At 45.7% G+C, this 18,508-nt stretch overlaps 1 pseudogene; it reads left to right on the top strand.

The window, feature by feature from the left end:
- Positions 1-757: 757 nt before the first annotated feature.
- On the top strand, positions 758-16,339 carry LOC121542478 (annotated as a pseudogene).
- The last annotated feature ends 2,169 nt before the right edge of the window (positions 16,340-18,508 follow it).

Below are 18,508 nucleotides of genomic sequence, written 5' to 3'. Positions count from 1 at the left end.
TTTAACCTAGTAGTCATTGTATCATTTTAAATCATAAGTGCTGGAGTACAAAATGGACACTGTCCACATACCTTTGGACCTCCCTGTATTCCTGTATTTTGTTTCCATTAAACCATTAGGGCAATCTGTTGATTTAGTTTCTCTGTGTCACGCGACGTGTATGCGGTTAGCGAAGTCAAACGCAGGACACAGAGCGGCTGGCAATGTACTTTACTGAACACAGTAAAATCAACGTACAAAAACAACAAACCTCCAAACAGGGAGGAAAACACAAAGACCTGTACATACAAGCAACTGCTGGAATGACAACGAACAATAACACACAAAATAACCAATGAGAGACAGGGGGTAATATAGGGAATACAATCCAACATAATGGGAAACAGGTGTAAACAATAAAGACCAAACAAGACAAACACTGAAACATCGATCGGCAGCAGCTAGTACTCCGGGGACGACGAACGCCGAAGCCTGCCCGAGCAAGGAGGAGGAGCAGCCTCGGCTGTATCCGTGACACTCTGTCTCATAATATGTGTTGTTCATTATGACTTCCTTCTTCAATCCTGCTATATGATCCCATGTATCCGTTTGTCTTGTTGCTGAGATTCCACCAAGACATCAGCATACAATCTGTACATAAAACAAGTGACTAACAACGTTGTATAGATGTATTCGTTCTGGAACTCCACCAGGCTACTGTTCTATGTGTGTTCTCTGATTCTCACTCCTTTCTCACTTCTTTCTCCACTAGGCCTCCTGTCTGTGTGGCTCTGCTCCGTGTCTGCTATGTGGCTGCTGTCCCTCCTCCAGAAACTCCACCGTCACCCGGCTGGTGTTCTCCTTCTTTCTACTCCTAGGGACCCTGGTGTCTGTCATCATGATCCTCCCTGGCATGGAGGCACAGCTCCAAAAAGTAAGACACTCCTGTCAGTGTGTCTGTGTGTTAGTGGTGCTGTTAGTTCAGCTGTTTGGTCACCCGCACCTGCCCGCAATTACTAATAACCCATCCGCAACCTCCCGACTATATGTGATACACTGAAAATCTGAGGCCCGTACCCGACCCTAACCCGCAAATATCGAAAATGCACTTAGGCTACATTCCGAGACAACGGAACGATTTTTTGACGGGGTGCAAGTTTTTTTTGGCCTAATTTAGATATGTTTCTGCTTATAATTTCCGACATTTTGGTAGGCTATTTGTAAGTCAACTTGTCTAATTAGACCAGAATAATGTAATAAATTATAGAATGGATGCTTCAATCTAGTTGACATCGGTAAAGTTTGCTCTGTCATCTCTGCTTCTTTCACGGAGCAAAGACATTTAGGGACCGGGGCGAAAATGCAATAACAAAAACAAAAGGGAAAGTTTTGTTGTGCAAAATTTCCAAATTACATCAGTTTGATCGGTTGTAAGGAATCGAAAGCTGTGAAAACAACCCAGAATGTTTCTGATAAGATATCAGTTTGGCTTGTATATATCACAAGTGTAGAGAGGAGTAGGCAAGAGGCAGTCGCAGGTTTAGAACTACTGAATATATTACTGCACCAAAGCTTAAAGCGGGACGAAACCCACAGTACAAAATATAAAGTACTCAGGAATTAGTAGGAGAGATACCTCTCAGAAAAACAAGCAACATATACAATGACCGACAAAGACAACTAACAGAGGGAGGATATATACATTGATAGAATGGGGATTGGAACCAGGTGTGTGTAATGATTACGAGACAAGTCCGGAGTTCATGAGTGAAGGGCGTTTGCCAGCAGCAGGTTCGGCAGCAGCTAGAAGGCCGGCGATGCCTGACCTGGACAGGACGGGCAGCTAAAGCGAAGGCGCTGCTCCAGCAGCGGGGAGACGCCGACCTTGGGGACGACCCATTCGGCCAGGTACTGGAGAGACCCCGCACGACGCCTTGAGTCCAACAGCCTGCGGACAGAGTACGCCGGGGATCCCTCGACTTCCAAGGGAGGGGGAGGTGCGTCATGGGGTCCAGCACTAGCCAAGGGACCAGCTGCCACCGGCCTGAGGAGAGATACATGAAATGAGGGTGAGATACGGTAATTGACGGGGAGCTGTAATCTGTACGTCACCTCATTGATTCTCCTCAGGACTTTGAACGTCCCCACAAACTGCGGGCTCAGCTTCCGGCAGGGCAGGCAGAGGGGCAGGTCCTTCGTAGAAAGCCAGACCCTGTCACCAGGGTGAAAGACCGGGGCCACACTGCGGTGACGATCGGCATGCGCCTTCTGCCGGAGGACGACCCGCTGGAGACCGGTGTGCGCTGTGTTCCCTTACCTCCTTGGCGCGCCGGAACCAATCTTCCACCGCAGGAGCCTCGATCTGACTCCGGTGCCAGGGCCGGCTGATAGCCTAGAACACACTGAAAGGGTGTGAGGTTAGTGGAGGAGTGACGGAGAGAGTTTTGGTCCACAACGACCAGGACGGTGGTGTGCCCCTCCGAGGGGGGAAGGTCTGTGACAAAGTCCACAGAGAGATGGGACCAGGGTCGTTGTGGAGCCGACAGCGGGTGGAGTTTGCCATAGGGGAGGTGTCTCGGTGTCTTACTCTGTGCGCAGGTGGAGCAGGAAGAGACGTAAACCCGGACGCCCCGGGCCAAGGTGGGCCACCAGTACTTGGCGGAGAGACAGTCGATAGTACGGGCTATACCCAGGTGCCCCGACACTGGTGCTGTGTGTGCCCAGGCAAGGAGACGGTCCCGCACATCAGAGGGCATGTTGATACGCCCCTCGGGACTGTGACGGGTGAGGACTCCTGTCACAGGGCTCGAAGGATGTCCACATTCCACACGACAGGAGCCTCAATGAGGGACAGGGGAATAATGGGTGTCACCTAGGCCACCTTTAGGTCCTGGTATTCCTCCGGGATAGGGACGTGGGTGGCCTGGTCCGGACTTTCCACAGAGGTGGCACAGATTGACACTGAGAGACACCTCCTCTGACACTACTGCGACCAACCCAACAACCACCTCTCTGTCCACGATATACTGGGGTTATGCAACTGTAGCCAGGGGAAACCTAAAACTACGGGGTGTGCAGGAGAGTCTAAGATGAGGAAAGTGATGCATTCATGGTGGTTGTGATTAACTGTGAAGGAAATGGGAATCGTGGTCTGGCGCACCAGTCCTGTTTCTAGGGGATGGTTGTCTAGGGCATGGACTGGGATAGGGGGTTGTGAAGGGACTGGAGGAATGCGTAATGATAAGGCCACTGACCGGTCTAGGAAATTGCCTGCAGCACCTGAGTCCACTAGGGCAGGACTCAGTGGGGGACCATGATAGTCAGGGAAGGTGACAGGGAGGAGGACGGGCTGGGTGGACAGAGAGGAGAAAGGCACGCCTACCTGGGAAGGTGCAGGAGCGCTCCTCGGTTCTCCTTCTGGGACAGGTGTTCCAGGGGTAGTCCGACTCCACGCAGTAGGAGCAGAGACCCTGTTGACGGCGCAGGGGGAAGGTGCGTCGTGCCCACCTCCATGGGCTCAGTCTCGCTGGAGGTTCCTGGGAGAGAACCGAACCCCCGGGATGGGCGATGACGGGCACGCAGGAGGTTATCCAGGTGGATGGCCATCGCGATGAGCTGGTCCAGTATGAGATCCTCATCGCGACAGGCCAGCTCGGTCTGGACGTCCGCCTGTAGCCCGCTGTGGAAAACCGTCAACAGGGCCTGGTCGTTCTAGCCAGTGGACGCAGCAACCGTCCGGAAATCCAGAGCGTACTACGACGCTGTCCTGGACCCCTGGCGTAGACGGAGGAGACTCTCACCTCCCTCTCGGCCCTCTGTTGGGTGGTCGAAGACGGCACGGAAGAGTTGGGTGAAGCGCTCATAGTACTGCACTTCTGGACCGTCCCTCTCCCAGACGGCGTGGGCCCACTCCAGAGCCCGGCCTGTCAGCCCCGAGATCACCAAGGCCACCTTGTCCCTCTGAGGCCATCCCGGCATGACGGGCAAGGTGGAGGTCACACTGCAGGAGAAACCTCCTACAGTGAGCTGGGGTGCTGTCAATTAGTAGGAGAGATACCGCTCAGGAAAACAAGCAACATATACAATGACCGACAAAGACAAATGACAGAGGGAGTATATGTACGGTGATGAAGTAGGGATTGGAACCAGGTGTGTGCAATGATGTCGAGACAAGTCCGGGGTTGATGCGTGAAGGGCGTTTGCCAGCAGCAGGTTCGGCAGCAGCTAGAAGGACTTCAACGCCGAACGCCTGAGCTGGAAAGGAGGGGGAGCCAAAGCGAAGGCTGGTGTGACAGTATACATATTTCATGTGGTTGAAATAATATCAGCTTTTATGATGCTGACAAAGATAGCACCTCTACGGATGGTCCCTAACTACACATTCGCATTCTCTCAAGATGCTGAAAGAAATAAATAATTTCTCCGCTCCTGTTCCCAAGTCAAAATGTACATTTGGTGTATCGTTTAACTGCAATCAATTCTTAATTCTGCGGGAGTTAATATTAAGACTATATGAGAGGTTGTAGACCTCCAGTCAGTGTCCAGATTTCAGTTTCCATTGAACCCATCTGAACAGTAGGCTACAGTTCCCTAGGCCTATTTGATGGATGTCTTGTGACTGTCAAATTTGTATAACACCTCACAATCATCACACATAACATAGGCACTGCTATCATCCTCTTTTAACACTTTACCAAATCTTCCCCAAACATTAGCCTACTTTTCTGGCTCACTCTTCCCTTAATTTTCACCTCCATTTTGCAGGTTTTGTCTTATTGAATTAAACTCCGACATTGTCCTTTTTGCCTCAGTGGATCAACATCAACTTTTTCTCCCTGTTCCCAAAAGCGATTGACGTGTAGGCTATTTGCCACTTTAGGCAAAGTTAGGCCCTAAAGCTTAGGTTTACGCACTAATGCCAGATAGCCTAAAAATAATGAAAGAAAAACCTCAATGTAACCTATAGATATACACTACCGGTCAAAAGTTTTAGAACACATACTCACAGCGGTGTTACTGAGGGGCTGGGAGGTGACTGTCGTGGCCGGCTGCCTCACAGATAGTCTGCTGAATTGCTCCAGCAAGATATTCAAGGCACGATCATGGCGTTCTGCCAAGGTCTGGAATCCTTCCATAAGACCCCGAAGTAACTCCTCATAACTCCCAATGGTGTCTCCCTGGGAGGAGACGGCGTTGCGGAGCTGGTCCGAGTCTGCTGGGTCAGTCATGGCCAGTTCCTACTATCAGACCTCAGGATAAGACCCAGATGCAGACAGTTCGAAATAACAAAAGTTTATTTACAAAACAGGGGGCAGGCAAACAACAGGGCAGGCAGAGGTCAGTAATCCAAGGCAGAGTCTGTAAGGTACAGAACGGCAGGCAGGCTCAGGGTCATGGCAGGCAGAATGGTCAAAACTGGGAGAACTAGAAAACAGGAACTAACGAGAAACTAGAGTACAGGAAAAAACGCTGGTAGGCTTGACGAGACAAGATGAACTGGCAACAGACAAACAAAAAACACAGGTATAAATGCACAGGGGATAATGGGGAAAATGTGCGACACCTGAAGGTGGGTGGAGACAATCACAAGACAGGTGAAACAGATCAGCGTGTGACAAAAATAGATTTTATATTTGAGATTCTTCAAATAGCCACTCTTTGCCTTGATGACAGCTTTGCACACTCTTGGCATTCTCTCAACCAGCTTCACCTGGAATGCTTTTCCAACAGTCTTGAAGGAGTTCCCACATATGCTGAGCACTTGTTGGCTGGTTTTCCTTAACTCTGCCGTCCGACTCATCCTAAACCATCTCAATTGGGTTGAGGTCGGGGGATTGTGGAGGCCAGGTCATCTGATGCAGCACTCCATCACTCTCCTTCTTGGTAAAATAGCCCTTACACAGCCTGGAGGTGTATTGGGTCATTGTCCTGTTGAAAAACAAATGATAGTCCCACTAAGCCCAAACCAGATGGGAAGGCGTATTGGACCAAAGGACACATTTCCACAGGTCTAATGTCCATTTGCTTGGGCCAAGAAACACGAGCAGTCTCTTCTTGGCCCTGTGTAGCTCAGTTGGTAGAGCATGGCGTTTGCAACGCCAGGGTAGTGGGTTCGATCCCCGGGACCACCCATACGTAAAAATGTGTGCACACATGACTGTAAGTCGCTTTGGGTAAAAGCGTCTGCTAAATGGCATATTATTATTATATTCTTATTCTTATTATTGGTGTCCTTTAGTAGTGGTTTCTTTGCAGCAATTCGACCATGAAGGCCTGATTCACATAGTCTCCTCTGAACAGTTTATGTTGAGATGTGTCTGTTACTTGAACTCTGTGAAGCATTTATTTGGGCTGCAATTTCTGAGGCTGGTAACTCTAATGAACTTATCCTCTGCAGCAGAGGTAACTCTGGGTCTTCCATTCCTGTGGCGGTCCTCATGAGAGCCAGTTTCATCATAGCGCTTGATGGTTTTTGCAACTGCACTTGAAGAAACTGTTCAAGTTCTTTACATTTTCCGTGTTGACTGACCTTCATGTCTTAAAGTAATGATGGACTGTCGTTTCTCTTTGGTTATTTGAGCTGTTCTTGCCATAATATGAACTTGGTCTTTTACCAAATAGGGCTGTCTTCTGTATACCTTGTCACAACACAACTGATTGGCTCAAACGCATTAAGAAGGAAAGAAATTCCACAAATTAACTTTTAAGAAGGCACACCTGTTATTTGAAATGCATTCCAGGTGACTACCTCATGAAGCTGGTTGAGAGAATGCCAAGAGTGTGCAAAGCTGTCATCAAGGCAAAGGGTGGCTATTTGAAGAATCTCAAATATAAAATATATTTTGATTTGTTTAACACTTTTTTGGTTACTACATGATCCAAATGTGTTATTTCATCGTTTTGATGTCTTCACTATAGCAAAAATAAAGAAAAACCCTTGAATGAGTAGATGTTCTAAACCTTTTGAGCTGTAGTGTACATTTCACAAGAATTATACATGTATGGCTTTTTGTATGTATTGTTTGAGTCCAACTGCCACGAGGGCCTAAAATTAACACCAGCCACATGCGGGTAGAATTTGGCATTGGCAGGTAAGATGTCTATTTCACTAGCCACGTTGGCGGATGGTCAGGGCTCCACAGTGCGAGCGTTTCACTCGCATTTGTGAAAAAAAATAGGAAATTATGAACACATTTATAGTAAAATAAATTCTGCAGTAGCTGTTTTGAAAGTATTTCTACTGTTTTGTTTCATAGCTAGTAAATTAATCGCACAAAGTCAAGGAATCATTAATCCTAAATAGCCTGTTCCACCAGTGCTGCAACACTGCCTGGCTGAATTCATTAGGCCCTAATCTATGGATTTCACATGACTGGGCAAGGGCGCAGTCATGGGTGGGCCTGGGAAGGAATATACCCACCCACTTCGGAGCCAGGCCCACCCACTCAGAATGAGTTATTCCCCACATAAGGGCTTTATTACAGACAGAAATACTCCTCAGCGCCCCCTCAGATGATCCTGCAGATGATCCTGGGGCGGCAGGTAGCTTAGTGGGTAAGAGCGTTGTGCCAGTAACCGAAAGGTCGCTGGTTCTAATCCCCGAGCCGACTAGGTGAAAAATCTGTCGATGTGCCCTTAAGCAAGGCACTTAACCCTAATTGCTCCTGTAAGTCGCTCTGGATAAGAGCGTCTGCTAAATGACTAAAATGTAAATGTAAAATAAGAAGCCGGATGTGGAGGTCCTGGGCTGGCGTGGTTACATTTGGTCTGCGGTTGTGAGGCCGATTGGAAGTGCTGCCTAATTCTCTAAAATGACGGAGGCGGCTTATGGTAGAGAAATTAACATTACATTCTCTGGCAACAGCTCTGGTGGACACTCCTGCAGTCAGCATGCCAATTGCACACTCCTTCAACTTGAGACATCTGTGGTATTGTGTTGTGTGACAGAACTGCACATTTTAGTGGCCTTTTATTGTCCCCAGCACAAGGTGCACCTGTGTAATGATCATGCTGTTTAATCATCTTTTTGATATGCCACACCTGTCAGGTGTAACGCCAAGATAGTGGGTTCGATCCCCGGGACCACCCATACACAAAAATGTATGCACGCACAACTGTAAGTCGCTTTGGATAAAAGCGTCTGCTAAATGGCATATTATTATTATTATTTATTATAGGTGCATGGATTATCTTGGCAAATGAGAAATGATCACTAACAGGGCTGTAAACAAATTTGGTCAAAACATTTGAGAGAAATACACTTTTTGTGCGTATGGAAAATGTCAGGGATCTTTTATTTCAGCTCATGGAACATGGGACCAACACCTTGGGACCGTTTATATGGGACCGTTTATATATTTTTTCAGTATACATTGTTTTGTTGACAAGTGAGGTTGTTTTTCTATGTTTGAGTTTCAAAGTCAGACTCAATCTCACATGCACAAACATGACTCCAGTCGTGCTACCACGGTAACCTCCCGCACTTAAAGGGGCAGGTTAATCTTTTTGTCTCATCTGTGATATTTTGGTTAAAAGACTCAAGTCACAAAAAATTACAGGGTTGGCACAAGGTGCTTAAAGTACTTGAATTTGGCTTGCTGAAATTCAAGTACTGGATTACCTTGAAAATCAGACATTTTCTTAGATTGGTACTTAAAAAGTACCTGAATTTAAATGAGAGGAGAACAGAAAATGATCAAATATGTTAACATGAAAAATATTAGAAAAATGTATTGGTCTTGCGAATTTCCAGGCAGATTACATCGTTTTATTTCCTCACGTGTTTCGCGCTCTGGTTGCCAGGCGAGTTTGCTCGTTCCACCCACACTGGCACTCATCCAGGCATGTACAGAACTGACTGATTTAAGCGTTGCCATACGTCATATCGATAGCTAAAATTCCAGGCAAATGTAGATTTAATCCTGCCTGTCAGGATATTGATGTTTCTGAATGGATTTTTTTATCAGACCCAACCAGGGATGTAGTGGAGGGTAAACGCCGTTTACGGACCTTTTTATTTGTTTTCCCACTTATTATTGCTTTCACAGCGTTGAAAAACGCTCAAAAGGCTTTTTGATCGGAGTTCTACTAATTACGCCTACCTCTGCGAACAAGTGGAGTCATGAGGGATTCGTGTATGCTTGTTATGTTCGCCTGCTACCCCAGATTTGCCTTGTTAGCAGCGCTGTCATTCACCACTCTGTCCAACGGGAACCTCTGCCTACGACATAGGCCGAGAGGTGAAACAAACTACCTCAGCCCAGACCTACAGTGGCAAGTGGCAGAGAGTGGGATTTATTTTTTTACATCCCTCAACTCCTACCGTGTCAACAGACATCCCCCAAACAAAAACCCCCTGACTCTCTGAGAATGAGTGTACAACTGGTCAATAGTCGCTGATATTTCAGTCAGATGTCTAGCTAGCTAGGTAGCTCAAGGGCTCTGGCTATTAGCCAGGTAGCTAGCTATAACTAGCTGGCTAGAAGGGTGAATTTAGAAGCTAATGTTGAACGGAGCCTGACAGCAGGAGCAGATGACTGAAATTAAGCTAGCTATGATCAAAAGATGGGCTACTATAATTTCTCATAACAAAATACCTTTTATTTACAGAGAGTAGTGAGACAGACAGTGGTGAGTCAGGCAGCAATGAAGGAGGCAAATGAGATACAAAGAAAGAGGAAGCATTGAAGCAAGCAGGGAGAGAGGTTAGTAGTACAGTGGTTCCCAAACTTGGGGTACGGGACCCATGTGGGGTACCTTAAAATGTAAATCAGGTCCCCTGAGAGAATCTTTAATCTTAATAAACACATTAATAACATTATCATGTACACTGAACAAAAATATAAATGCAAAATGCAACATTTTCAAAGATTTTACTGAGTTACAGTTCATATAAGGAAATCAGTCAACATCATCAGTACTGACTTACCACTTGTGTGTAGTAAATAAGTAGTGAAACACATATTATTGAGTAGAACTTGTAAGGTAGTGATGAATAGTAAGGTAGTTTGTTTTTTTCATGAGGTTGTGGCAATATACTGCGATCTTGTGGCAACTAGAAACAATTGCATAATTGGAACTATTACAAATTGATGGTCCTTGAAAATAAATATTAGTGCTTGAAAAAGTACTTGATAGTCCTTGAATTTGACTTGCCACTGTCTGTACGAACCCTGAAATTAAAATTAACCATATACCACATTGCTTCTTACTAGTAATACATTTGTTTTAGAAACATTACAAAGCATGCTCATCCGTTTTGATGTTGATGTAATTTTAGTGCACATTTGTAATTTGGGCTGGTAAAAAAAAATCTTGAGTGGCTGGTGGACAAAAAAGTTAATTTTATGACCTGACCGCCACCCACCTGCCCTTCATCCACACAACATTTCATTATCCTAAACCTGCATGCCCCGCGTATATAACCATGGGGACTGCGGGTTATGAGTCAGCCCGTGCATCACTAGTGTGTGTGGTGGAAGTATTTGTCGGACAATGTCAACGTGTGACGTAAGAGCGTAACACCTGAATGCATTTACTAGGAGTAAAACAAAAAATAATTCTAGCACTTTCTGTGACGATGTCTTTTTAGAAACGCTACTCAAAATGACATTGAAATGCCCTTTTTATCCTTTCCCCCTCTAGATCCCAGGCTTCTGTCAGGGTGAGAGTACCATACCAGGCATGGAGAACCAGTTTAACTGTGATGTCATTGTGGGCTACAAGTCCATGTGCTTCACCATTACCTGCTTCTTCTTCCTCTTCTCAGCCATCATGGTCCGCATCCAGAGCAGCAAAGACCCGCGTGCAGCCATTCAGAATGGGTGAGCTCCAATTAAGATTAAGATCACTTTATTAATCAATTGTATACAAGGTCCAACCAAAATGTGACCTCTGCTTTTTCCCAGCCCCCCCGAAAGACACACATACATATACAGGTTGGAGCGGGGGGCTGCAACACTGGGCGCCTGTGGAGCAGGTGTGGGGGCTTCAGCGCCTTGCTTAAGGGCACAACGGCAGGCAATTTGAGGATTTGATACCAGCAACCCTCCAGCTTACTTCCCCCCCAGATTTTTCCCGTCAGACCCGGGATTCGAACTGGCACCTTCCGGTTGCTGGCTCACCTTTAACCGCTAGGCTACCTGCCGCCCCACCACTTCACCGTTTGCATTTCCAGTCGGCGAAACGGTTTGAAGTGACATAATGACAATCAGAAACCGGTCTATGTCATTTCAACCCATTTTGGGTTAGTACTGTAATAAGTTGTGTACAAATCATGTATAAGACCTTTTTGTAACTTTCAGGCTCAAGTTCACTGGCTTCTCTTAGAGAAGACTCATAAAAAAATTTGGACATACTATGCTTTTGTGTCACAGTCTATGTGAAACCTGTGTTTTCTTCCCTGTTTCTGGTTCTTTAAGTTTCTGATCCTGGTTGGCATCACTGTGGGAGCCTTCTTCATCCCAGATGGAACCTTCAATACTGGTACTTTGATGATCACAGTAAACTTTAAATGACTGCCAAGTGACTTCTGACAGTACTGGCTTAATCATTGGCAAATGACTAGCAAACAGGAACATTGTTATGTTCAGGGTACAGTGCATCGGTGAAAAAACATTTTCCCTCTGAAAGATCCTCAACCTTGAGCGATTGAGTTATTACATGTAAAGTATGCTGTTTATGCTCTTGTGAACAAAAGCAATCAGACAAATCTAAAAAATTGCATTTCAGGGCTCACCAAAATATTTATCTTATAGCCATCACTGGGAAGTAATCAAATAATGTAGAAGCCAATTTAATTCTGTTGAACTAGCACATTGTTTACTGCAAGAAAGAAAGCAATTACTTTTTAAATATGGTCTGCACTGTGTTTATATAAACTAAAATAGGACATCCCTCACTTACTTATCCTATTTATTACCAAGCTGAAAATTATAATGCATTCAAATATAACCACACAATATTTGATAAAGGAAGTAGGAGAGTGAACCTATAGGCAAAGCACAATAACCACACTGTTATACACTATATATACAAAAGTATGTGGACACCCCTTCAAATTAGTGGATTTGACTATTTCAGCCACACCCGTTGCTAAAAGGTGTATAAAGTCGAGCACACAGCCATGCAATCTCCATAGACAAACATTGGCTGTAGAATGGCCTTACTGAAGAGCTCAGTGACTTTCAACATGGCACCGTTATAGGATGCCACCTTTCCAACAAGTCAGTTCGTCAAATGTTTTGCCCTGCTAGAGCTGCCCCGGTCAACTGTAAGTGTTGTTATTGTGAAGTGTAAACGTCTAGGAGCAACAACGGCTCAGCCGCGAAGTGGTAGGCCACACAAGCTCACAGAACGGGACCGCCGAGTGCTGAAGCGTGTAAATATAATCTGTCCTCGGTTGCAACACCCACTACCGAGTTCCAAACTGCCTCTGGAAGGAACTTCAGCACAAGAACTGTTCGTCAGAAGCTTCATGAAATGGGTTTCCATGGCCTAAGATCACCATGCGCAATGCCAAATGTGGGCTGTAGTGGTGTAAAGCTCGCCACCATTGAACTCTGGAGCAGTGGAAACGCGTTCTCTGGAGTGATGAATCACGCTTCACCATCTGGCAGTCCGACGGACAAATCTGGTTTTGGAGAATGCCAGGAGAACACGCTACCTTCTCAAATGCATAGTGCAAACTGTAAAGTTTGGTGGAGGATAAATAATTGTCCGGGACTGTTTTTCATGGTTCGGGCTAGGACCCTTAGTTCCAGTGAAGATAAATCTTAAAGCTACAGCATACAATGATGTTCAAGACGATTCTGTGCTTCCAACTTTGTGGCAACAATTTGGGGAAGGCTCTTTCCTATTTTAGAATGACAATGCCCCCGTGCACAAAGCGAGGTCCATACAGAAATGGTTTGGAAGAACTTGACTGGCCTGCACAGAGCCCTGATCTCAACCCCATTGAACACCTTTGGGATGAATTGGAACGCCGACTCCAAGCCAGGCCTAATCGCCCAACGTCAGTGCCCGACCTCGCTAAAGCTCTTGTGGCTGAATGGAAGCAAGTCCCCGCAGCAATGTTCCAACATCTAGTGGAAAGCCTTCCCAGAAGAGTGGAGGCTGTTATAGCAGCAAAGGGGGGACCAACTCCTTATTAATGTCCATGATTTTGGAATAAGATGTTTGACGAACAGGTGTCCACATACTTTTGGTCATGTAGTGTATACTTTTATAAACAATGGAAAACTCACATTTCATCCCCTCACAATGCCCTAGTGTTAGTTAAACTTGATGTCAATCACCATGTCTGTCCATCCCATGCTATGGGATCCAGGAAGTGGGTTGTATTTATTTGTTTATTGATCCGTCTCTTACCTCCCCCGACAGTGTGGTTTTACTTTGGCGTGGTTGGCTCCTTCATCTTCATCGTCATCCAGCTCATCCTTCTCATCGACTTTGCCCACTCTTGGAACAAGATATGGGTGGGGAATGCCGAAGAGGGCAACTCAAAGTGCTGGTTTGCAGGTACAGTTACAGTACTTTCTCCAGAGGACATAGTACCTTAATGCTGCTCAAGAAGTTATACTACCATGACTGTGTTTATTATTCTAGAGTAGCAGGGTTCTTCCTGCTCCTGGGGGCCCACAGGGTGTGCATGCATTTGTTCCAGCCATATACTAATACCTGATTTAACTAGCCAATCAACTAATCATCAACCCTTGATACGTTGGATACATTGAATGTGGTGTTAGTAGTAATGGACTGGAACAAAAGCCTGCACTCATTGTGGCTGTCCAGGAACAGGATTAAAGAACACTGTTCTAGAGAGAACATAGAACCAGTATATGCATCTGAAGAGTATGGGGGTGTTCGTCATACATGACTGTTTTTACCAACCCTCTCCATGTTGCCCCTCTCTCCCTCAGGCCTGTTGTCATTCACCTTCCTCCACTACGCACTGGCCTTCACCTCAGTGGTGCTGTTCTACATCTACTACACCCAGCCTGACGACTGCACCGAGCACAAGGTCTTCATCAGCCTCAACCTCATCTTCAGCGTCATCATCTCCATCGTCTCCATCCTGCCCAAAGTACAGGTATTGTGGCTGTTTCATTGCCCTCCTTCTCAAATGAAGGAACAGTTTTAGCAAATATATCAGTAATAATTGATACAATGTTTGGTAAGGGAATGCTTTTATTAGTCCGTTTTTGTTGATAACGGTGTTGACAATTGTATGCATTGCATGGTGATGAATTTGTTCCACCGCATACATGTGTTTACCAGTGCCAGTCACAGGAAGCCCCAGTCTGGTCTGCTCCAGGCCTCTCATCTCCCTCTACACCATGTATGTCACCTGGTCCGCCATGACCAACAACCCAGGTGAGTCTCAGCCTCTTTCCCATTCCAGTTTCAACAGAGTTTCTGCCATTGTTGTCATTTTGACTTTCTCCCTCCAGTTTATCTTTGCTTTCCAAACCACTGCAGCACTATGAGTGTTACCTACTGGTGAGTTTGGCATACTTTGGTAGTTCACCCCCCTTCCCCAACCTGTTACATTTACTAGGGCCTGGAGTTGTTTTCTGGTTAAGTCACATGGTCAGGAAAAACTCCTGGTCCTACTTATGTTCCATGCTTGTACTTGTGCTTGTAGTGGGTCAGTAGAAAAGCTCAGATAGGTGTTGGAGTGTCTCTATAAGAGCCTGCGATCAAGTGTTGTAATTAAGAGACACATCTGTTGTGATAGTAGGTTTAGAGCCCTGGCTGTTGCCTTCCTCAAGACTGCAGGTCGCTTTATGTGTTTTTTTTCTTCCACATAACTATCCTACATTCTATGGCTGATTTGCTGTGTTTGTGTCTCTCAGATCGTAAGTGTAACCCCAGCCTGCTGAGTCTGGTGTCAAATGTCAGCTCCAGTGAGCCCACACCCACCAATGCCCCAGGACTGGTGCAGTGGTGGGACGCCCAGAGCATCGTGGGTTTGGTCATCTTCCTCTTCTGCACTCTCTATGCCAGGTAGCTAGCTACTCCAATTTGGATCCATATCATGGCTGCTTATTGAATTGTCTGTTATGCTATGATCTTGAGAGATCTCCCATGCTGACCCCTGGTCTCTCTCTATTTGTCTCTCCACTCCTCTCTCTCCCCTTCTCTCTTCTTTCTCCCTTTCTCTATGTCTGTCTCATTCACTTTTTCCATTCTCTTTCCCGCGTTCCCACACCTTTTTAGCTTAGCTTTTCCTTATGGTGCTTTTTAGTCATTCAGTTTTTATTGTTATTCTTTTGTTTTTTATCCTCTTATTTTTGTTGTGTAGTAAATATTTCAGTTTTAGTTTTTATTAGTTTTTTTTATGTGAAGCACATTGTGTTGCATTCCATGTCTGAAATGTGCTGTATAAATAAAGCTTGATTTGATTTGACTCCCTCCGTCAGTATCCGTTCGTCCAGCAACACCCAGGTGAACAAGCTGATGCAGACCGAGGAGGGCGGGGGTTATGGAGGAGAGGGCGAGGTAGGGGAGGACAATGTGCGGCGGGCCGTGGATAATGAGGAGGAGGGGGTCACCTACAGCTAATCTTTCTTCCACTTCCACCTCTGCTTGGCCTCCCTCTACATCATGATGACACTCACCAACTGGTACCAGTAAGTACAGTAACAGCTGACCAGCAGAGCCACAGCTCTATAGAAATGTTAGAACATTTTCAAATATTTCTAGGTGTCCTATTGGGTAGGTTGTGTATGTATTCCTTGTCAGTTTGAAAGCCATGGGATCAGGAGGGATATTTATTTGGGTGAATCTCAATAGCCTTTGTGTGAAAGCAAATCCCTGATAGGCAGCATTAATCCACCATATTGCTCTGACCTGTTCTGTGTTTTCAGATCAGTCTAAATTAAAGGGATGAGACGAGGATAGAAAGCCACTATAAAGATACACTCTTTAAACTGACACCTTCTCCCTTCCTTCCTCAGGCCTGACACCACCACCCAGGCCATGCAGAGCAGTATGCCAGCTGTGTGGGTGAAGATCAGCTCCAGTTGGCTGGGCCTGGGCCTCTACCTCTGGACTCTGCTCGCCCCTCTCATGTTTCCCGACCGAGACTTCGGCTGAACAGGCCCCCATGGGCTTGTAAGATGTTGTGTTTAAGTGTTTTTTTTTTGTTTGTTTTTTACGACTCAGCATTTTTGAGTTTGTCTCTGTTGGTGTGTTTAATCTTGTTTTGTTCCGTTTTGTTTTACATGTTAGGTATGTTATCTACCATGGCTGTGTGGGGTATGGTAATCACTACATTATTAGGTATTATAGAACAAATATCCATACTGAGAATGTTTAATTTGCCAATAATATGCAAAACTGCGCTTAACTCTGTCTACCTTAACACAATCAGCTGGGCTAGACAATCTGGACCCTTTCTTTCTAAAACTAGCCGCCGAAATTGTCGCAACCCCTATTACTAGTCTGTTCAACCTCTCTTTCATAACGTCTGAGATCCCCAGAGATTGGAAAGCTGCCGCGGTCATCCCCCTCTTCAAAGGGGGTGACACTCTAGATCCAAACTGCTACAGACCTATATCCATCCTGCCCTGCCTTTCGAAAGTATTTGAAAGCCAAGTTAACAAACAGATCACCGACCATTTCGAATACCACCGTACCTTCTCCGCTATGCAATCCGGTTTCCGAGCTGGTCATGGGTGGACTTCAGCCACACTCAAGGTCCTAAACGATATTATAACCGCGATTGATAATAGACAGTACTGTGCAGCCGTCTTCATCGACCTGGCCAAGGCTTTCGACTCTGTCAACCACCGCATTCTTATTGGCAGACTAAATAGCCTTGGTTTCTCAAATGACTGCCTCGCCTGGTTCACCAACTACTTCTCAGATAGAGTTCAGTGTGTCAAATCGGAGGGCCTGTTGTCTGGACCTATGGCAGTCTCTATGGGGGTGCCACAGGGTTCAATTCTTGGGCCGACACTTTTCTCCGTGTATATCAATGATGTCGCTCTTGCTGCTGGTGACTCTCAGATCCACCTCTACGCAGACGACACCATTTTGTATACATCTGGCCCTTCATTGGACACTGTGTTAACAAACCTCCAAACGAGCTTCAATGCCATACAACACTCCTTCAGTAGCCTCCAACTGCTCTTAAACACTAGTAAAACTAAATGCATGCTTTTCAATCGAACGCTGCTGGCACCCGCCCACCCCACTAGAATCACCACTCTCGACGGGTCTGACCTAGAGTATGTGGACAACTACAAATACCTAGGTGTCTGGTTAGACTGTAAACTCTCCTTCCAGACTCATATTAAGAATCTCCAATCCAAAGTTAAATCTAGAATCGGCTTCCTATTTCGCAACAAAGCCTCCTTCACTCATGCTGCCAAACATGCCCTCGTAAAACTGACTATCCTACCGATCCTTGACTTCGGCGATGTCATTTACAAAATAGCCTCCAACACTCTACTCAGCAAACTGGATGTAGTCTATCACAGTGCCATCCGTTTTGTCTCCAAAGCCCCATACACTACCCACCACTGTGACCTGTACGCTCTTGTTGGCTGGTCCTCACTACATGTTCGTTGTCAAACCCACTGGCTCCAGGCCATCTATAAATCACTGCTAGGCAAATCCCCGCCTTATCTTAGCTCATTGGTCACCATAGCAGCACCCACCCGTAGTCTGCGCTCCAGCAGGTATATCTCACTGGTAATTCCCAAAGCCAACACCTCCTTTGGCCGCCATTCCTTCCAGTTCTCTGCTGCCAATGACTGGAACGAATTGCAAAAATCTCTGAAGCTGGAGACTCTTATCTCCCTCACTAACTTTAAGCATCAGTTGTCAGAGCACCTTACTGATCACTGCACCTGTACACAGCCCATCTGAAATTAGCCCACCCAACTACCTCATCCCTATATTGTTATTTATTTTGCTCTTTTGCACCCCAGTATCTCTATTTGCACATAATCTCTTGCACATCTAGCATTCCAGTGTTAATACTATTGTAATTATTTTGCACTATAGCCTATTTATTGCCTTACCTCCATAACTTGCTACATTTGCACCACTGTATATATATTTTCTGTTGTATTTTTGACTTTATGTTTTTTTACCCCATATGTAACTCTGTGTTGTTTTTATCGCACTGCTTTGCTTTATCTTGGCCAGGTCGCAGTTGTAAATGAGAACTTGTTCTCAACTGGCTTACCTGGTTAAATAAAGGTAAAATAAAAAAATAATAATCTTCTGAGATGAGCATCAGTTTGTCCCAGAATGCACATTAGTGAACTATAGCAAAGACTTATTACCTCACTTTTACAATAATATATTAGTCGGGATCCCCTGTTGTTAAAGTAGGCCTGGTTCCAGTTGATTGTATTTGTATTTATTATGGATCCCCATTAGCTGCTGCCAAGGCAGGTTGGGGATTCCCCCTCATTGGCTGAGCTCCCGCAGTGCTGGAGCTTTAAGAGGGACCCTCTCCAGAGCCCCAGAGAGACGGTGTGTGAGGGAGATAAACCAGGGGGACACACCCTAA

This window comes from Coregonus clupeaformis, chromosome 28 (assembly GCF_020615455.1).
Source record: "Coregonus clupeaformis isolate EN_2021a chromosome 28, ASM2061545v1, whole genome shotgun sequence".
NCBI lineage: Eukaryota > Metazoa > Chordata > Actinopteri > Salmoniformes > Salmonidae > Coregonus > Coregonus clupeaformis.
Note: the sequence above shows the minus strand (reverse complement) of the source record. Positions and strands in the feature narration are given on the sequence as shown.